This window comes from Aplidium turbinatum, chromosome 15 (genome assembly GCF_918807975.1).
Source record: "Aplidium turbinatum chromosome 15, kaAplTurb1.1, whole genome shotgun sequence".
In the NCBI taxonomy this organism is placed as follows: domain Eukaryota; kingdom Metazoa; phylum Chordata; class Ascidiacea; order Aplousobranchia; family Polyclinidae; genus Aplidium; species Aplidium turbinatum.
This window is the reverse complement of record NC_137486.1, coordinates 19,799,092-19,819,342: the sequence shown is the minus strand read 5'-3', so window position 1 is coordinate 19,819,342 and position 20,251 is coordinate 19,799,092. Positions and strand designations below refer to the sequence as shown.

At 36.3% G+C, this 20,251-nt stretch overlaps 1 pseudogene; it reads right to left on the bottom strand.

Annotated features, from left to right (window-relative positions):
• Positions 1-15,020: 15,020 nt before the first annotated feature.
• LOC145784048 (ribitol-5-phosphate transferase FKTN pseudogene) lies at positions 15,021-16,181 on the bottom strand (annotated as a pseudogene).
• Positions 16,182-20,251: the final 4,070 nt, after the last annotated feature.

Sequence of the window (20,251 nt, the reverse complement as noted above, 5' to 3'; positions counted from 1 at the left end):
ATAAATATTGCATTCTACCCACAAACAATTCCAGCATACAGATTACAACCAAGATAGGGTCAAAACTTTTATCTATTATGTATTCGTGATAGATATTCTATCATACTTGCTTCGGATTGATAAAGCAGGATGGGCTGATAAAATGAAAGCTATGAATTGCTCCACTGACGACTTAGCATTTGAAATGTCTAAAGATGATAAGATAATACTGACGCCTATTCGTGTTATCGGGCTAGTGGTTGACTAATTATCAAGACTGCAATTCCAACAACCAATTTACAAACAAGTGCTCTTTCTAAACCAAATGACCCTTTGCTGTTCAACAAACATCTCCAGCCCCATGTTAGTTTGCTGTTGCTGTGACACTGCATACATGTTTACAACAATCATTAAGACATTATAGCATATTTTGTTACACAACTTTCACATCCGAACTACTCATTCGTAATTCCTTCAAATTTAATGGCAAATTTTGGCAGTAAACATTTCCAGTTTTGGCAACTGAGTGAACTTTGCAAACATTGAGCATCATAATCTTTAAGAAAGCTCTAACACAATGGCTCTCAAACTTTTTGTCTTGGCGGACCCCTTCTGATGCCTTCGAAGCTGTTGTAGACCCCTAAAAATTATCATCTGAAATTTTGGTATATTGCGTCTCCTAAAGGAATCAAATACTTTATAAGTTTTCACACTAAGAAGAATTTGCTGAACTCGCGACGGGCTTAGGGAACGTTCAAATATTACGTAACGCCTTCGAGGGGGAGGGGGGGTTATGCAAAGCGTTACGTTAGCGTTACATCGGGGGGAGGGGGTTCAAGCAAAACGTTACGTAACGCTTTCGAGTACGGAATGGTAGTTTTTTGTGCTGAATTCGTAGTGAAAAAGCGTTACATGGGGGAGAGGGGATTGAAAAAAGCGTTACGTTGGCGTTACATGGGGGGGGGGGGTCAAAAATTCGGAAAAAAAGCGTTACGTAATATTTGAACGTTCCCTTATGAGGATTGATAACATTGACGAAGTTATGTAATGACTTATGAACTATATGGTGGCACACAGGATCAAAAATCAGTAATCTTTTTGCTGATTTCATGTTTTTCTATAAATTTTGTCAAAATTAATAAAATTTTGTGAACGTTACAAAAAATTTCTTCTTTTTTTTATTTTTTTTATTTGTAATCAATACTTCGTTGTAATCACAGTCATGGCGAAATTGTCACTGCAGATTGACTGCTGGCTAACGTTTACATTTCTAAGTTAAGCATTCATCAACAACTGCTGTCTCAAAAGAATGAAACTGAACATAGCCAACATAGCCTTATTAAAAAACTTAGTTCATTTATATGATTTTTTTAGTTAGGAATCCACCCCTTTGTGCGATATCCTTTGGAATTTCAAACAACGCACCAGTGTGTTGCGACGTACAATGAGAATCCCAGTCTAATACACAAGTAAAGCACAACCAATTTTCCAATTTAATAATTTATCAATCATGATGCAAACTAGAAAACTTTTACGGGCCCTCTGAAATCGCTTTGCGGACCCCTGCTCTAAAACATTTGTTTCAAACAGTCACTATCCATTTTCACCAAGCATGATGCAACCAGGGGTAGGACTACAACAGAAGTCCGACGTTTGAATGAAATCTGTGAAATCACAGATTGTGTTGTTGGGCTGTTTAAAACAATTTGTTCGCAGTAGAAACAAAAATTTCCACGAATCATTTAATCGGAAACAAACTTTTTTTGTTTTAAAGGCAAAATTGTAGACTTTCTTTTTAGCCTAGTTTTATAACTTCTTTGCATTAAAAAGTGCTTGCAAGAAGAAGGGCTGTTTCAAAGCAAGCAACAATAGGCACTTGTTGCAGCAGCTTTTGGACAACTAAATGGTGCATAGTTACAAACTGTTGCGTATTTGCATAATTGCATTTAATTACAACTCAGTGCATTCCGACAGCTGTATATCTTAAAAAGGAAAACGCATAGCAAAGCCAGAGTAGCCTACTTAATTTTGAAAAAATTGATGATTTTGTTTTTTTAAGCAGAACTTGTTGAATGCATGGCAGCCCTGCAATGGCAGCAGGCTAAATTTTATTCGCAGATCCCTAATGCGGTGATCCATCGAGTAGAATTTTTTATCCAATGGTTGAAAAAAACACGTCATTTAAGTACGGTGACCTTCTTATAAAGTGGTAGCCTACCCTTCTTATAAATCCCCATCAGCTATCCAACAGTTTTCAGTGTAAGCCTTAAATAAACACTTTTCCCAGACAGCAAAATCCATCATTTTTACATTGATTCAACGCCTGCAGTAGTTGAATCAATGTAAAAATGACAGATTTTGCTGTCTGGGATAGGACTAAGCACACCGTCGATATTAGCCTCTGGAAACAATGACTTGAAAAGAAACAAAATTTTTCGTTTACACCTGTAAAACAATTGCCTGCTCCCATAAAACAAATAATTAGAGTAGATTATGACTTAGAGGTTATGTTAACATTGCTAAGTAACATTGCTTTTGCTTAATCTATTCTAGCTAGCAACTTTAATTCCAAATTTAAAGCCCTTGAATATTTCACTGCAACTGATTCACTTTGCACTCATCAGGTTCGGATACGTAAAATCTGCTTTGCTTTTAGAACTTTGTGCCTTGCCATTTTAATCTGCACCACCTTGTCTCATTGCCAGCGCTGTGGAATAATTTAATAGCTCACCTTCTGCATCTGGATACAACTTTTCCACTCTACAAAAGCAATCCGAATAATAGCCAATTTAATATCAGCACATTTCGTAGATTGCGTGGCTCAGTCTGCTAATAAAGCAAATTGCTAGAGCGATATAATTGATTAAATCGATGCCATTGATACCTCATAATCCAAAATACTGCCTGGATTCCACAGCAGCAGCAGTTTTGCCAGACCCGTGTTTTAAGATTGGCCTAGTTTTGAAATCTAGCGGACGTTGTCTCAGCATCGAACCACAAAAGTTAGTTGAAGGATTCTCAACCTAGCAAGGGGTCCGCAGTGGCGTTGACAGAAGTTCCATCGGTACTTTTGGACCCGGGCCCGGGATGGTTTCAGGGGCCCGGAAAATTAAAGAAGCAATCGCGTATTATTTAGATGTAGTGCATTTTTTTTAGAAACTATTCATCATACGAAGCTTACACTTTATTGAACCGAACCAGATTTGTTGTGATGCTCAATATTTTGCCAATAACTTCACTATACAGATTTAGATTTTTAAAACTTGGGTGGCCACTTTTCAAATTGGGCCTTGTATTGCCATGTTTTCAAATTGGGCCTTGTATACCCACGTTTTCAAATTGGGCCTTGTATAGCCATGTTTTCAAATTGGGCCTTGTATAGCCATGTTTTCAAATTGGGCCTTGTATACCCATGTTTTCAAATTGGGCCTTGTATAGTCATGTATTCAAATTGGGCCTTGTATACCCATGTTTTTCAAATTGGGCTTTGTATACCTATGCTTTTCAAATTGGGCCTTGTATACCCATGTTTTCAAATTGGGCCTTGTATACCCATGTTTTCAAATTGGGCCATGTATAGCTATGTATTCAAATTGGGCCTTGTATACCCATGTTTTTAAATTGGGCCTTGTATAGCCATGTTTTCAAATTGGGCCTTGTATAGCCATGTTTTCAAATTGGGCCTTGTATACCCATGTTTTTCAAATTGGGCCTTGTATAGCCATGTTTTCAAATTGGGCCATGTATAGCTATGTTTTTAAATTGGGCCTTGTATAGCCATGTTTTCAAATTGGGCCACAAAATTTACAAAATTTGAAGTACACGAGACAAAACGGCTTCGTATTACCCTTGTTTGTACTTTGCTGGCTTTTATTAGCAAATGAACATTATTCGTAATAAAACAGGAATCTTCCTCTAAAGACAATCATCTGTACGACAGTAAGTACAGACAATGTAAAAACGAGTATTTTGAGAAGTATTTTTAGCGTGGTGGTAACACAGGCTGCATTTTTGTACATAAAACTTTCATATACAAAAATAAAAGCGATTATTCTTCCAAAACTAATTTGAGTTTGCTTAGACGTTAAATCAATGTAAAAATGACTGATGTTGTAATCTAGGATATCCTAGCTACTCTGCTCAGTATCAAATTTTTATCTGTCTCAATCGGTCACACTTGCGTGTAACAATAACAATGGAAACAAAAACAATTTAATTCAATGTTAGTACAACTGTTCATATGCTCCATTTAATCGATTACGAATAATGAATCGGGTATCAGACAGTCTTTATTGTAAATCATACTCTTTTGTACATGTGAGACGCTCCTTTGCGATGCTGCACTAAATATCTGTTAATCCATGCCACTCATTGACTCAACCAACAAAAGGTGATTTTCTTACATCGTTTTAGCGTCGCCAGATGTAAAATCAAAGCAATGAAACATGGGCTGTGACGTTGTTGTACGTCACAACTGAAGCCGAAACTTCTCCTCGTTCAAACACAAAGAATTCCACAATGGAACTAGCAACAAACTGGTAATGAAGGAATCGTTTCTAACCCCTCTATTTTTGAACCCTTAAAACCTTGTTAGTAACCTCAAACGTTATGAAGCCCTTAAATCGTGCTGGCAATACTTCAACTTTTAAAGTCCTTGAATCTGGTTGTTCACCCCCAAAGCTTTCAACCTTTAAATTTTGTTGTAAAGCCCCTCTAGTTATGAGAATGCCTGAGGTATTTGGTCAAATGCCGAAAGTATACAAATACCAAAAACATGACTTCACGAGCAGAGCTAACATGTGCCTAGGATTATGACCATTATCTTACCGATCGTGCATTGTTTTTATTTCTGACCATCAAAGCGAAACAAGACTTTTCATAACGTTGGAATGATGTAGTAACGTGACAGGTCGCAAAAACTGTTTACACTGAAGAAGCGCGTTCGTATCTAGCCGTGAAACGTGAAAAGTATTAAAATTCTGTGATATGGCTCACCTGTCAAGAAAAAAACATATTTGTATGTTACAAAATGATGTCATTCTGACTTCTTTCATTTTGTCTAAAAATTTCAATACAATGTGCAATGGAAATGTAGTTAGATAAAGCTATGATAGTTTAAATGTTACAATATCATCTTTAAACATTGAAACAACACAAAAGGGTGTGGTATATATCGTGTATCCGTTTTGCAAGATCTTTATCAAAATTCGAATGTGATATTAATGCTTGTTTACGTGGGTTACCCAAAGTTGAACAAGAAACTCGTATTAATGAATAGACTATAACAGCATTTTTCAATAGCTGTTGATAAACATAAAGCCACTTATCTATGATAAACATTATTAAATAGAAATCGAAAAGCTGTTTACAGTTATGCAGCACACCCAAACATGTACACTGTCGCTATTTCGTAAACAAAACAGCAAGTAGAAACAAGTTTATTTAATATAAAGCAAAACTGCATGGTAAGGAAGTTTAGTGAACAGGCAAGGTATAAAGGGCGAGGTCGTATCGAAGATAACGGCATAATTAGGTAAACAAGCAAGATGTATGATTTGCATAGTTTAAAGACAAAAAATTAAAAAGAAATTACGGCAGTTTAAACTTTCCTGTTTCATTTTGTCCTTTGACGGTTGATGCTCTCTAGGAAATTGTAATACCACATGTTTACGTCTAAAAAGGTTCAGAGCAAGGCCAGATACAGCTTTGTCATCATAGACTTACATAGATAATAATTAATCTATGTAACGCATTGCATTAGTTATCAAACAACTACGATATGTTGGAAGAAAGAACTCTGAAAGTCGTCGTCTAAGCGTTTAAATGAAAACAAACAAAAAAGTATAAATTGGAAAAAAACAACAACACTTATTAGCAAGGTGATCGTGATTTGTTTGATAAGTATCATGACTTGAGGCAAAAGAAACATTATCTATGTTGTCACTCATTAACATAATTATGTGGTTCTCGTACAAATATCCCAGACAGTAAAATCCGTCATTTTTACATTAATTCAACGTCTGCAGACGCTTAAAGCTTTTCATAAATTTTTATTGAAATTCTCAAGACATTGGTTGCAAATGTAATTGCCAATAACCCAGTTACATAATAAAGGCATTTTGTATAATGTATGTAAACGGTTGCTAGTTTGTAATTGTTAATTGTAAATAGACAATACAACGACTAATACGCTGTGCTGTGTTCAACACACGTTGGTACGAGTATCGAAACACAGAAGAATACAATTTTGCGGCATAGAAATCTAAACTTTAAAATGTCTGCACTTTAACCTTTGACCTGCTTTTAACTTAACTCTTCATTTGACCCTTCTACCTTAAACTCATAATATCCTTGCTTTCCCGTTGCAGCACATCGAACTAATAACTTTGAAGTTTTATTTAAGTGATTTTAATTTTTTTTTTCTTGTTTTGCCAAACAATATTTATTTTACAATGCAATTTTTCCAGTCTGTCTTGGTCTTTTTTCTTCGGCTTTTAAAGTATTTGTCCTAAAAATATTTTTTCCATGCGTTTCCGCCTAGCTGCTGGATACTCATAATGCATTCCAAACGTAGGTCAAGTAGCAATTGCACTTTAATTTTGAAACATTTTGTAAACTTATTAATCAGGTTGGTTAGCTACAGCCAGGGCTGTTGAGAAAATACTTTGGGCCGGGTACCAATGGGATTCTTGGGCCCCAAATTGAAGATACTTCTAAAAGAACACGCTATATTCAAAGAATACGCGGTAGTTTCTCCAAGTTTGTAGGGCTCTTGAAAATGTTACAGGCCCCTTAAATCATTCCGGGACAGGGTCCAAAAGTACCCCTTAAACTCCCTGTCAACGCGCTACAGCTTTCAACTAATTTATTAGTTTCCTTCCAGGAAATCCCTTTTCATGTTTTGCAAGACATCACAGCATTAACAATACACCTTTGTACAAACACGTGGCTGACAATTCAATTGTTGGTTTAATGTCACATCACAATTCGCTTTTCAATTCAGATCATTTCTTTAAAGGTAATCATCTCCAACATATGAATTACAAAGTTGTAACTTCGTTTGACGGTTCAACTTAACTAACTGTTTGTAGCAAAACGAAATGTCAATTGAGGCTATTTGTTGATTGGACATTAAAAAACATTCTCTAAGAATTTTCCAATTTGAAAGAAAAGCTGATGCAGAAAGATATACAAATTATGTTGGAGTTTATCAAAGATTTTTTAACTGATTTAGCAAACTAAAAAAAATCGAACCAAAAATATTTCATAAGCTAGATATACAATCTATGTAAATTTTATACCGAATTGCTTCAGTAAATTTTGCCTAATGAGATTTAAATCAGTGCTTCTTTACCTTTTCTTATGCTATTTTTCCGAGAATAATTTGAATTTTAGGATCAAATTTTGTACAAGCATAACCGATAAACAACTTTATACTGTGTCTGACCTTTAATTTACCATTTGGATATTTTAACATAAACAGATGGTTAATAGTTGTACATGAAGTAAAAATGCAGACATAATGTGAAAGTTATTTGATGAGAAGATGATTCCCTTTAACGATCCCTATTACAGTCGGGTCAAAGGCCAATGTGCGGCCAATCGAAATTTGAGCCTGAACATGAAACTTTATACAATTCTTTATATTAAGCAGATGTCAATTCGAATATTAAGTAATATGAAATATTATTATGACGGAAAGTAAAAAGGAATTATCATGTAACAAAGAATATGTGACCTTGAAAGGACATTTTAATTTCATGATTGCTAAAACATATTTAAAGCAGTGGTGACATTCAACCAATAAAAAAATAAGTTATATTGAATTACAGGCCTAAAATTGCACCAACTCCGACAGTATTTGCAGTTGCAATGAATTTTTTTGTTTTTGAAGCAAGATCGGATACGTAACTTGTCTTTTGACACAAAGAAATCTACTGTACGATGGCGCACACGCATCTTGCAGGCGTTCTTTGGCGGTTCGCTCTTTGACATCACGAGCCAACGTGCTGTGCTTCAAAGTTACTAGCGAAGTTACTAACGAAGCAGGCGCCAATGAGAAGCGCAATGAACCCTAATTAAAATAATTTCTATTATTTTCTGACTTTGTTGCTTTTCTTTTTAAATCGAAACCACCTGCAGTATCGTAGAAATGTAACATCTTGGAGCAAAACTGCTCTAAATGGCCATCATTTGTTAACTATTTAGGCCCATTGAAAATTGGCCTTAAAACTTAATTTTCGCTAAAAAAAACTTGGAAAAATGTTTAAGAAAAAAACTTGTGTAAAAGAATTAAGTTTTATTTTGCTGTATTGCAACTGGAAACCTTGGTACGTTTCCTCGAATTAATCTGAGATCTCGCGAGTTGTATTTTCTTAATTCTTTGCTTTTATATTTCTGTACTTGCAATGTCAATGGTGTCTTGCTTCGTTGCGGATGGAGGAATTGTATCTTCTCAAGTTTGAATCTGTGACTTCTGTAAGACGCCACCAAGGCCAGTAATAATTATTATTTTACTCTTTTATTAGTGCAATGCAAGCAGTATTTTACAATAAGTCTCATCAAAAACAAACGAAAACTGCGTTGGCTGCTTGACCGAGTGATGAGAACTCTTGCACGATGTTCAGAAGATATCAGTTCGACTCGTTTCCAAAGCACACCTCTTTGTCTTGACACTTTGCCACTTGCTTGAAGTTGGGCAAGAAGATTGGCTTCTTTGTTTACCTAACCACCGGATGTAAATCTTCAGCCCCTAAAGTAAGCATTGAGAAATATGATAGCCACAAGTAAAATATTATCAATTATTATATCAAATCTTATAACTTCAAATGTAAAACTTTCTTTTCACCGCTTCTGCACTTTACGAAAGTATTTTTTATTCCCTTTGAATACTGTGCATCTTTAGTGCCTGCTAACGGAAAGGCGTGACTGTTCTTGTTGCCTTGATACTGACGACTATTTCTTAAGTTGTTAACATTCGCCCGTTAGCTCAGTGGTTACGCGCCTGGCTCAAAATCACGCGGCGCTGGTTCGATTCTCAAGGTGTGCGCTTGAGCAACGCATTTCAGGACTGCTCTCCATTCAGCGGCACTGAGTGAATGGAATAATTTCCCGCTAACAACACTTCAACAATCGGGAAACTTCATTCTGCCAATCTCCCTGCGTCAAGAGCCTCTACAAGTATGCGAAACTACCAGGAAGAACCAATCCAGGCTTTGTCAGTCCGAAGACAAAAATTCAAAACCAACCAACATTCTCTAGCTTTGATAGGGAGAGAAGACCTTCGAAAGTTTATTGATTACGTTTGTAGGGGAAGGTGGGGTAAAGTGGAATACCTAAGGGTTAATTCAGTACAGTTCACTGATTTTACCAAAAAATTTAACTTTTTTTATTTGAGTGTTAACTCTAACCTATTTCGACAATTTTTAAAGTGCGCTTTTGATGACTGCCAGCTTTTTTATATAAATTTTTTTAATTTTAAAATTACCTCCAATAGTCCACTTTACCCCACATATGTGAGGTAAACTGGACCGTTGTAAGTTTTGAGCAAATTTCGTAATTTTTTTCCACGCAATCAAACTATTTACAACTAGCATCATTAGTGAAGACATTATGAAACTTCACAACTGCAGTTCATAAGTCCATTACGGACCAAACTTTAAAATTTCTTTTAAAAAACAGAATTCACAGATAAAGTTGTCATCCTCTTCATTGCAACCAGCGCAGGCTTCATGCGCCCACAGGATGTCCTTTGGTGATAACGAGGCATTCTGAAAAACAAGAATATAACTAAGTTAAGAACCAGCTCGTCTACTCGATCATGATTGGTGGGATATTCCGCCCCGTTAGCTCAGTGGTTGCGAGCTCGGCTCAAGATTACGCGGCACTGGTTCGACTCTCGGGGTGTGCGCTTGAGCAACGCATTTCAGGACTGCTCTCCATTTAGCGGCACTTAATGAATTGAATAATTTCAGGCAACAACACCTCAGCAATTGGAACCTTCACTCAGCTAATCTCGGTAACCGGCCCTGCGTCAAGAGCCTCTACAAGTATGCGAAACTACCAGGAATAACCTATCAGGGCTTTGTCAGTCCGAAGATAAAGATTCAATAACCATTAACCAACCAACCATATCAGAACAACTATCCACTTGAGTGCTAATTAGGCCTACACAGCTGTTGTGTAAAATAAGCTACAAGATTATAAGTAACACAGCACCTAATTCGGTCAAGAAATCATAAACAAGAAAAATATTTATGACGGGGTAAAGTGGATCACCACTGGTCCACTTTACCCCACCTCTACATTACTACTAATTTAACTGTTGGCCAAATTTAGGCTAGTCAGCAACAAGAGTGAATCTACGTAATGCGTACGTGATATAGTGAGGCTCATTTTTATCATTCAAAAAAACTTCTACCTTATGTACATAAGATACAATGTAAGTTGCCATACATACCTTTCAATAGATCAGAGGGTGCAAAAAGTAATTTTCGTGCTTTTTTGCGTCTTCTAAACCATGAAACCTTGAATAATGGCGTGTGCAGCTACTTTTCGTTTTGCTTCACTAAACTTAATGGTATCCGCACAGTAGTGAAACTTTAATAGCAAAAAAAGGCGGGGTTCCACTTTACCCCGTTGGTCCGCTTTACCCCGTTGGTCCGCTTTACCCCACCTTCCCCTACTCGGCAGCAGTGGTCGAGTGGTTAGCGCGTTGGGCTCGCAGTCGAGAGCCTGCATGTTCGACTCCAGCCACCCGCACTTGCTGTTGTTTCTCTGGGCAAGAAACTTTACAATAATTCCTCTATCTAGTGATCGATTTCGAGTAATGGGTAGTACCAAATTTAAGTCATAAGTAGAGTAGACAACCGGAAACAGACATTGCAGTCGGCTGCAGCGTGGGTCAGGTGTACGTCGGAAGGCGTACACCGATGCATAGCGCTCAAGTCCGCTTTCCCACAATGCAGGATAAAAATATGAAAACAAAAAAAAAACTATTCTACCAAGACAAAATAAAAAGTTTCTCTCTCTCTTTAGATATACAATAATTATCAAAAACAAAATCGAAATCACAATTTTAGTCAAAAACAATAATAAAGTAGTTTCACGTTAAAATCACTTTTTGATGGTTATTTTTGCCCTACATTGTAGACTATCCAAATTTAATCCAGGTCAGTAATAACCATAATATTATGCGCTTTTTATTGTCGCTTTACAAATGCTGAAGCCATTTAGCGACAAGGCTTACTTTTAACTTGTATATCATATTGAGAATGTCTTCACATTATTGTCCGACTTGTTTATACTACGCAATGCAAGAAAGATTACAATCTGTACCGTTTTTAAAGTCTTCGGTATGACCCGACTGAAATTAATCTAAGACCTACCAGCACTGCTGAAGATGATAATCCCTAGGCCATTGAGCTGAACTGTCAAGCTGGTATGATGGGATTAAAAGAATATAAATGTAATTTTTAAAATGTGTCCTTAATTATTTGTAAGAATCCGCAAAGTGCTCTTGGTAAGTATTGAACTGGCAACCTCGTATATCACACGCGCATACACAAGGCAGCCGCGCAAAACACTACTATCCCAGACAGCAATTATCCGTTTTTTACATTGATTTGACGTCTGCAAACGTTGAATTGTTATTATTTGAAATGTTATTTGCAAATGTTGAATTAATTACTGATTTGAAACGGTTACAAATTAGCAACAATTTTCTGAAATGTGCAACTCTTGTTCAGCTTTTGGTTTATTGCTGAAATGCATTTATCGCATATATGCAGTTCCTTAAAATGGCAAGATGTGATTAATAAACGCAATACATTTTTAATTAGACCAATTCATCAATCGAAGATAAAGAAAAAAATCTACAATGTAACTTAAATGCGCAACAATTGCCACAGTTGGGTCACAGATCGGAGACTGCTTCATTTAATATTAAGTTTAGCAGCAGCACAACATGCTAAGGTTGAGACAGCTCGGCAAGTTAATATCCGCTTTTTTGTGATTAATATTTGTCTTCGGATTTTAAAATTGGTTTCGAGGGTCGTTCACAATTTTATGAATACAGTTACACTTTGTTCAGCGCAACCCAGGCAACTAGGCCCTACATTTTTACATTGTAAAAATGAAAGGTTTTTCTGTCTGGGAAGACGGTGATCAGAAAGTCTTAAAAATAGAAAGTTCTTGCATAACAAAATTGCACGTCTTTAGCGCTACCTGACGGAAGATCTAGCATTAACTTAATGAAGCTTGCAGTATCGAAGACTTAGCTCGTACATTCCAGCGCCTACCTGGAGAACAGCAGCGACTGAAATCAAGACGACCATTTGTGCCCGCCGCACGACAGCTTCTGAACAACGTTGAAGATCTTGGAATAAGTGCGGCACACTGGACGAACGACACATGGAACATGGAGTGGCAAAACAACACCTCCCGACTCTGTGATTTCTTACCCGACGTCGATCCCCACCCTCCGGGAATTTTCTTCGCAATACTTGTGTGGGTCCAGCTTAACCGCCTACGAACCGGCGTCGGTCGCTTTCGTTCAGACATGTGCAGATGGGGCCTGGCTCCCTCACCGGGATGCGAGTGTGGCGCCACAGACCAGACAGTAGACCATGTCGTCCATGACTGCCCAATCCATCAACCACCGCATGGAACGCTTGGACTGAAGGCCCTGGATGACGAGACTGTCGAGTGGCTGATGACCTCATGCCCAAACATATAGTCCAAAAGAAAGCTCATACGACGAAGAAGCTTGTGCAAATACACACAACTCAGTCTGCAGGGTAACGACTAGAACAATAACTCAGGCGAAAGAGAAAATTGAAAAAAGAAAACTAATCGGGAGAAAATATGATGGTTTGCAAAAATGAGAGAATTGAAAGTAGTTACTTTTAGCGCCAAAAAACTCTAGAGTGCGATGTTTTAACTATTTCAGATAATATGAAACCAAGGAAGTTTTTAGAAATATTTAATAAAACTACCATTTAACGTTTTATAGGCAGAGAAAACTTTTTCTCTCTACATTGAGAAATTCCAAGTCTGACTACTTAGATTGCTGGAAGATGGAGACTACCGTTTCTTCGACTTGTTGTTTTTCTTTAGTCATTACAAACAAACTGTACTTCAGAAATGACTGCAAATAAGCAGGCACTAACTGATCAATGCAATAAACAAAGAAAAACGAAACACATACACTGCTTCAACGCTTGACGGAAACCTACCAGAAAATTACTATCAGGCATTGGAGCGTGTAAAGCAATGTTGCAGAACGCGTTTCCGAATATCAAATTCTCATCAGTGCAACTACGTTTATGAACACAATAACAACGATTAAATTTAAACTGAATACAATACATTACAAAGATTAAAAGGACATATTCTCAGTGTTCAATTGAATATTAATAAATTCAGAGACATCAGAAAATCACTTCCCGCATGCAATTCCAGACCGACATTACTCGCTTAAGGTTTTTTTTTTTTTTTGTTAAGACAGACTTAATGTTCAAAGTAAAACCAGCCATCGCAATGAACATCTATCGAAGTATACTAATTTACAGTACTTAGATAAGCAATGAAAATGAATAGACGGTAGTTTAACTATTTCCCGATTACTTTTCTTTTTTCAATTTTCTCTTCCGCCTAGTTGTATGATGTTCTAGTCGTTAATAAATTTGAAAAATTGTGATCCAAAACGAACTTCAAGAGGTTTTTTTATATGTTACCTGCCGTTGTTTGTTTACCCTGTAAATATCGCTGAAATTCAAATGGCTACACAAAGAACCATAAATAATGACACAAAAAATAACTATCATTCACACGAAAGATTTTTAAAAATATTGCCAGACATCAAATAGTTTCGTTTCTCAACTGATGAGCGTTTGAATGAACTTCGAAATATTTGCATTGGTTTAGTCTCTGATAAATTGCTATTTACGCAATGTGGAAACTGCAGTGCCGGCAGCTAAATTGCTTTAAGTTATCCACGTTTTCAACAAAAGAACAACTAGATCAAGCAACGTTGGTTTAACGTAAGGGTTGTGCGCTTGCGCAACGTATTTTCAAGATTGTTCTCCATCACCTAGTAATACCAAGTGGATGGGATAGCTCACGAGACAATAACCGGACTTATGTCAGTGCTTCAATGCCTCTTCAAGTATGCGAAGTTGCCAGAAATAACCTATCAAAAGGCTTTGTTAGTCTTAGTTACCAAGCTATTTTGGGGTAGCTTATATTTGGTGCGCTGATTTCACAAATGTAGACTGATTATTCTTTTCCATCAGGTTTAGTTTTAGAGCTACGAGATACCCCTTGTGATGCTGTATTTCGCCTTGTTTTCAGGTATCTCAACAAAACCAGAATCCATTTAAACGTTTTTAAACTTTTTTTCAAAAAAGTTTTCCCAGTCCGAGGATAAAGATTCACACAAACAATCAATGCTTCAAAATATATTGTAAATAATAGACTTAAAACAAGAATATTTATAGATAATCGAATGCACATTTCAAGACAGTTTTTTTCTTTTTTGTGCTAAAAGTTAAAAATAGTAAATTTTGCAATAAATGAGATCAGCACTGCCTGGGTACAGTTGCAGTTGAAGCCAATACTACAATCAAAACAATGCATCAAAACGGAACAAACCACAGACTCAATCATCAACTGTGCCGTCCATCGCGGGCCCAACGGTGTGCATTGTCTGCACAAAGTGGGTGGCTAAACTACACACTGGCTAGTCGACGGTTGTCGCATCTCGCCAACCCAACGCCACGTCGCTGTCTATGGGATACGAGGAAGACCGCAAAGCTTTTCCACCGTTGAACTGAAGATAGGTTTGTGCATCTTGGTTTCAAAGAAGAAGATGCCAGATAACGTTCCAATAAAATAATTTTTTTCAACGAAGTCAATTTGAAACGAAGCCACAAAACCACCAAAAGAATAAAACTGAAGTGAAACTACAGTTCTTTACAGTTGCTTTTCGACCAAATAGTGATTTTGATTCATCCTTAAGCAATAGAATCACTTTGAAAGACTCAAAAGACGTTAAATACTTCTTTCATGTCATTTTTACTCCACTTTCCATTAGTTTTTATGTTTATTGGGCTTTGGTTCCAGATCCAGTTTTTATTTGGAACAGCCCAGTTCGTTCCGTAATTCATTTCAATGTATTTTTCAGGATTACATGGAACTCGTACTTTTACATCTAAAAATTCAGTCCAGCAAAGTGTGAACATCGGTAATTTGTATTTGTATTTTTGGCCATCAGGCAGCATTCCACCAAGCCAAAAATGATCTTTCTCTTCATACACCAAGAAAATATCTAGTTTAATACCATCTTTTCCTTTAAAGCTATATTCAAGGCTATCCTGCAATTTGCCAAACTTAGACATTAACTTGAGGCCTGCTTTTTGCATCGCATCAATGATTTTCTCATTATAATTGTGTATAAGAATCTCGAAGTCGACATCGATTGTATATGGAATAATGTCGCATTGTCTGTACCAACCTAAACAGCTTCCTCCGCTCAAAGAGAACGGCACGTTTAGTTTGTCCAAAACCGATCCTGCTTGTATAATGAGGTTTTTGGCTTTGATTTTAAAATCTTTATCTTCAGACGTTAAAAATTGTTCATACTTTTCTTTGTATTCTCTTGCTCTTTTGTAATCGCATTCTATAAACTGGGAATTTTCATACTCGCCAAAAAATGCTGTAGCATTCCAGGGAACATGCATTCCTTGTCTACTCGTTTTCAAATGGAAACTATCACCAAATTTAATCTTGTCAAACGCTCTTGCGTGTTTTAGAAGCTTTGAGCCGATCTTTTCTGTGATATTTACTCCACCTATTAATGCAGATGCCAAAATCTTATCAGTCATTTTCCATTCATTTGGCTTTATTGGGCCAATCCACATGTAACTATTTAATCGTTCATGTAATAAAGCAACTTGAATGACATACTTGCTGCTGGCTATCCAGAAGTGAGTTGGTATAAAATGAGTATTATTATTGGCACTTGAAACCCTTGGATCAACATCTCTGGATAAATGAACAATGTAGCCATGAGAATCAAGATCCTTTACAATTGTTTCATATTTGTCTTGAAAATTTACAGCTTCAAGCGCAAATGTTATTAATTCACCATTGCTAGAACAAAAGTTTTGCAAAATCTTCTGCTGGTTGACGGGGTTGTCCATGAAGTTTGTTTGAAGTTGGAGTAGTTCAGACAAAGCATTTTTGTCCAAAAGAAAAAGCGGAATTTCGTGTTTTTGAAAAGCAGAAAGAAAAGTATTTAAGCAGCTTTTAAATGGTTTGACAATCGACGTTCTAGTGCTGGCTTGAGATTTTTGAAATTGCTTGAATTCCTTTATGGGTAAAATAACATGGAGAGGCAAACCGCATAGCAAACTCGTTGGAAAAATGCCACTGCTTACTTTATTTTTTCTTTCACAGTTTGATGCACAAATAGTAAAAATTACAAGGAAAGCTGAAGTAGCAATGCAAACAACACAAAACACTTTCAGAAGTGTTTTTAAGTAGATTTTCCTCATTTTTTTATCATACAATCCTGAAAAATAGAGCTTCGGTAGAGAGTTTGTCGTGTTGAGCCATACGCATACGAAGCGGAGTAACGTGATCAAAGTTTAACATCTTCAAGTTTATTATATATAGAAACATACAACTTAACTACATCTGAATAAAATACAGTGGTTAACTAAATCTATAACCAGGAAAAGACAAAAACTGTACAGTACTTCTGACTAGCTCAAACTCAACGATAGGCTCCACGAGAATCAAAGGCAACTGCATCAAAAGGTGTTAAACAGATCACATGATATGGTAGAAAGACTATTTTGGAGGAGCCTATTGTTCGATACTTAATTTGTTGCGTAGTTTTGTGTTTCTATATGTAATAAACTTGAAAGTGTTAAACTTGATCACGTTACTCGGCTTCGTATGCCTATGGTTCCATCCTGAAAAAGCAACAAGCATTAGCTTTGACACAACATGGGGCCCTGTATGTAAAAGTAATGGCTGTTAATGGCCATCGCCACTAAACCTAACTAGTGGAGCGTAAACAAATACAACAACAAAGATACTGTAGTTTTAAAGCATTCAACTTTACCAACTTAAAAATGAATAAATTTTAGAGTGAAATGGGTAGTCTAGTTTCAAGTGTTTTTTCCATAATTGTAGCCAACTGGCAACTGTAGATGCTACCGGTACTTTATTTGTTTCTCACCAAGAACAAATCGTTGTCGTATTAAGGCAGACTATGCTCAACTGCTTCAATACATAAAATCTGCTGCTATTAAGCCTATGGTAGGCTACTGATTTCTGTATCACTGAACGGTTTGTGTTGTGAACTCGAAAGCTGGTGCTGCTGCGTTCAGCTAAGCGTGTAGCTTACAATTTTTGCTTGACCAACTGAACCATGACTTCAAAAACTGCGTTGGCCAGGCATTTGATCCAACATGTCTAAAACGGTGAAAAACTTTCAACCAAGATTAAACAAACTAAACCTTCCTGATTATGGGTGGCATTGCTTTAAATCTAGCTAGGTAGCTACATAGTATAGGCTACAGTGTTGTCCCAAGTTATATCACTTTTAGAGTAATTGATCGAATGTCAGCTTGTGTCATTCTCAATTGTAACCGGCTAGATAGGAAATTCTAAAGAAAGCTGTCCCATTAATTATTTAAGCAGCCTACTTACTTTACAGCCTACAGTTTAATATCTATACCATTATGTGTGTTACGGTCCTAAACGAGATTCGCTCTACCAACTTATTCATACAGCGATAGGACTGTTCAATGGTCAATCAGCTGAAGAATTTAATGAATTACAGGAAGATAGCCTACGCTACCCAAAACTACAGCCTACGCTAAGCAAAATTAGATAAAGCTGCAAATATTAGGCTACTCGCAAGCTAGATTTGTGAGAAGTATCAGCTTGTGTCAATCTGAGGAGATCAACCAAATCTAGAAGACTCGATAGAATTCAATAGGTTATTCAATAACCGTTATTGTGATTCACAACTCTGACTGTTCCAGACAGCAAATTCCGTCTTTTTCAATTGATTCAACGTTAGCAGACTAAATGTGTTTGCAAAACGAAATAGTCAAATAAATCAAACATGTGCTTCATGCTTGAAAGGTCTTGAATCTATACCCTCCACTTTCTTTTACTCTAAGTCTATTGCTTCCTTATTGTACTGCACTTCAAATAGAACTACAGTATTAAAACTTTTCAAGAAAAATGCAACTTGAATACTTACTTCATAAGATTGCCATAACGAAGGCTTTACAACTTTATAAAACATAGTTCAACATAAGCATAAAGTAAGCACTTAAACTCTTCACAACCTCACAGAACAACTGAAAAGTGGATAAAGTAAAATGTGAACAAGCGCTTCGCGATTCACAAACCACGCCAGAAGCCAACGCTTCGACTGTGCAACAGAGCATGGAAGATCAAATAAACACAACCAATCAAAAGTTTTACAACAAACTAAACTTTGTGAATGGAACAATAAAACTTTTACATTGAATCTAAATAAAATATTGAGCAATAACGTTTTCAGAAAGACAATGAGGCCCTTTCAAAAATAAAATAAAAAGGAAATTTTTTTTTCAAAAAAGTTACATGAACTAATAATAAACATAATTACACGCAACAAACTAGGGTAACATGACTTTTAAGATAGGCTATCATGCACGCTAAGTAAAGATCACTCACCGCAATGTAACCGCCGCTACAAAAAATTATACAAAGGCAAATGGATTCAGAGAAATTTTGCATAAAGGTAATTTTAAAAAAAACATAATAAAAAATTCACCGATCACCAACTTCAAAAACATTATAATTGTTTTTAAAAGTTTTCAAATTACTTAATTGTTTTTAAATGCAATAGAAAGATAAAATTCTCTAAGCTAACTAAAAGCTTTCAAAGCTAACTTTCAAAGCTAACTTTTAGCAAGCCAAATTGTCTGCTGTCTCTTTCTGTTTACACACTTGTCACAAATCAATCACTTCAAAATGTTTATTTTCGATTCTCGGAGTGAAAACATCTTGCAAAGAATAATACTAAAAAAGCTATCCACAGATTATTTCAGTTCAGCTTAGTTGTTTTTATTTCTGACCACCACAGCAAAAACAATAGGTGTTAACATAGTAAAGGTCTAGAATCTGGACAAAGGTGCAAGCGACAAAATGGAATGGTCATTTATAACGTTACAGCTGGGTCAACAAACTTACTATTTTGATTGAACAATAAAAATCAAATAAGGGATAAGGCAGTGACAAAACACTACAAATGTTCTATAATAAACAATAAATGCTTTTAATACTACAAAAAGTGCTCAATGCTAAGCAAATAAGCCAAGCAGAGCAAATTACATCAAAATTAGTTACTAGTTTGCTGAAAAACCTTAGCAGCCTGTTGCACCTAAATAGGATCACCAGAAAGAACTTATTCAAATAGAATCTTTATATATGTATTATGAATTGATTCTATTTGAATAAGGCACTAATGATGCTCTACAGTTAGAGCGAAATGCATATGCCAATAAGGTTCTGCTGATTTTCCATGTATTTTTGTAATAAAGAATGATTAATTGATACTTGGTGGAGAATCGCTGGACTGCTGCTTCTTAGTCAAGACTCAAGAGAACCCCTGGCCTATCCTTAATGGAAATCAATATATGTATATGTATTATGTTATGTAATGTGATGTATATATTTTTTATTCTCTTTTTTCTTACGGTCCAAAATCTCATCTACCACATCTCATCTGGTACCATGCCTACGAGCAGCATGTGTTTCACAAACTTTGGTGGGATGGATCGTTGCTTTGGTGGTAGCCTATACATCATGAGTACACTCTAACACATCGGTCGTTGTGAATTCAATATAAAACAGACCATTTGGAGGATTAAGTTTTATCTTTGTTATTTTTACATCAACTACTGTTTAAAAACGGTTTATTTCAATCAATTCAAACTGAAACAACAAATCACTAGTTTAGTCAACGGGTCAATGGAAACTTGAGATGCGGAAAACGTTGGAAAGCTTTATTGTGACACTAAAGTCGACCCAATGAGTTATTTGCTAACTGATACTTAGGTGGTTGCTTCATAGCTCAAAAACGGTTCCAAAATCTAACGACGTCATCATCGTCGTCGTCGGCTCCAGCTCGTGTCCGGGCATTGGTTTTGTCTTCAAATTGAATTTGGTTTTGGATGGTGATGTCGTATGTGGCTTTGGA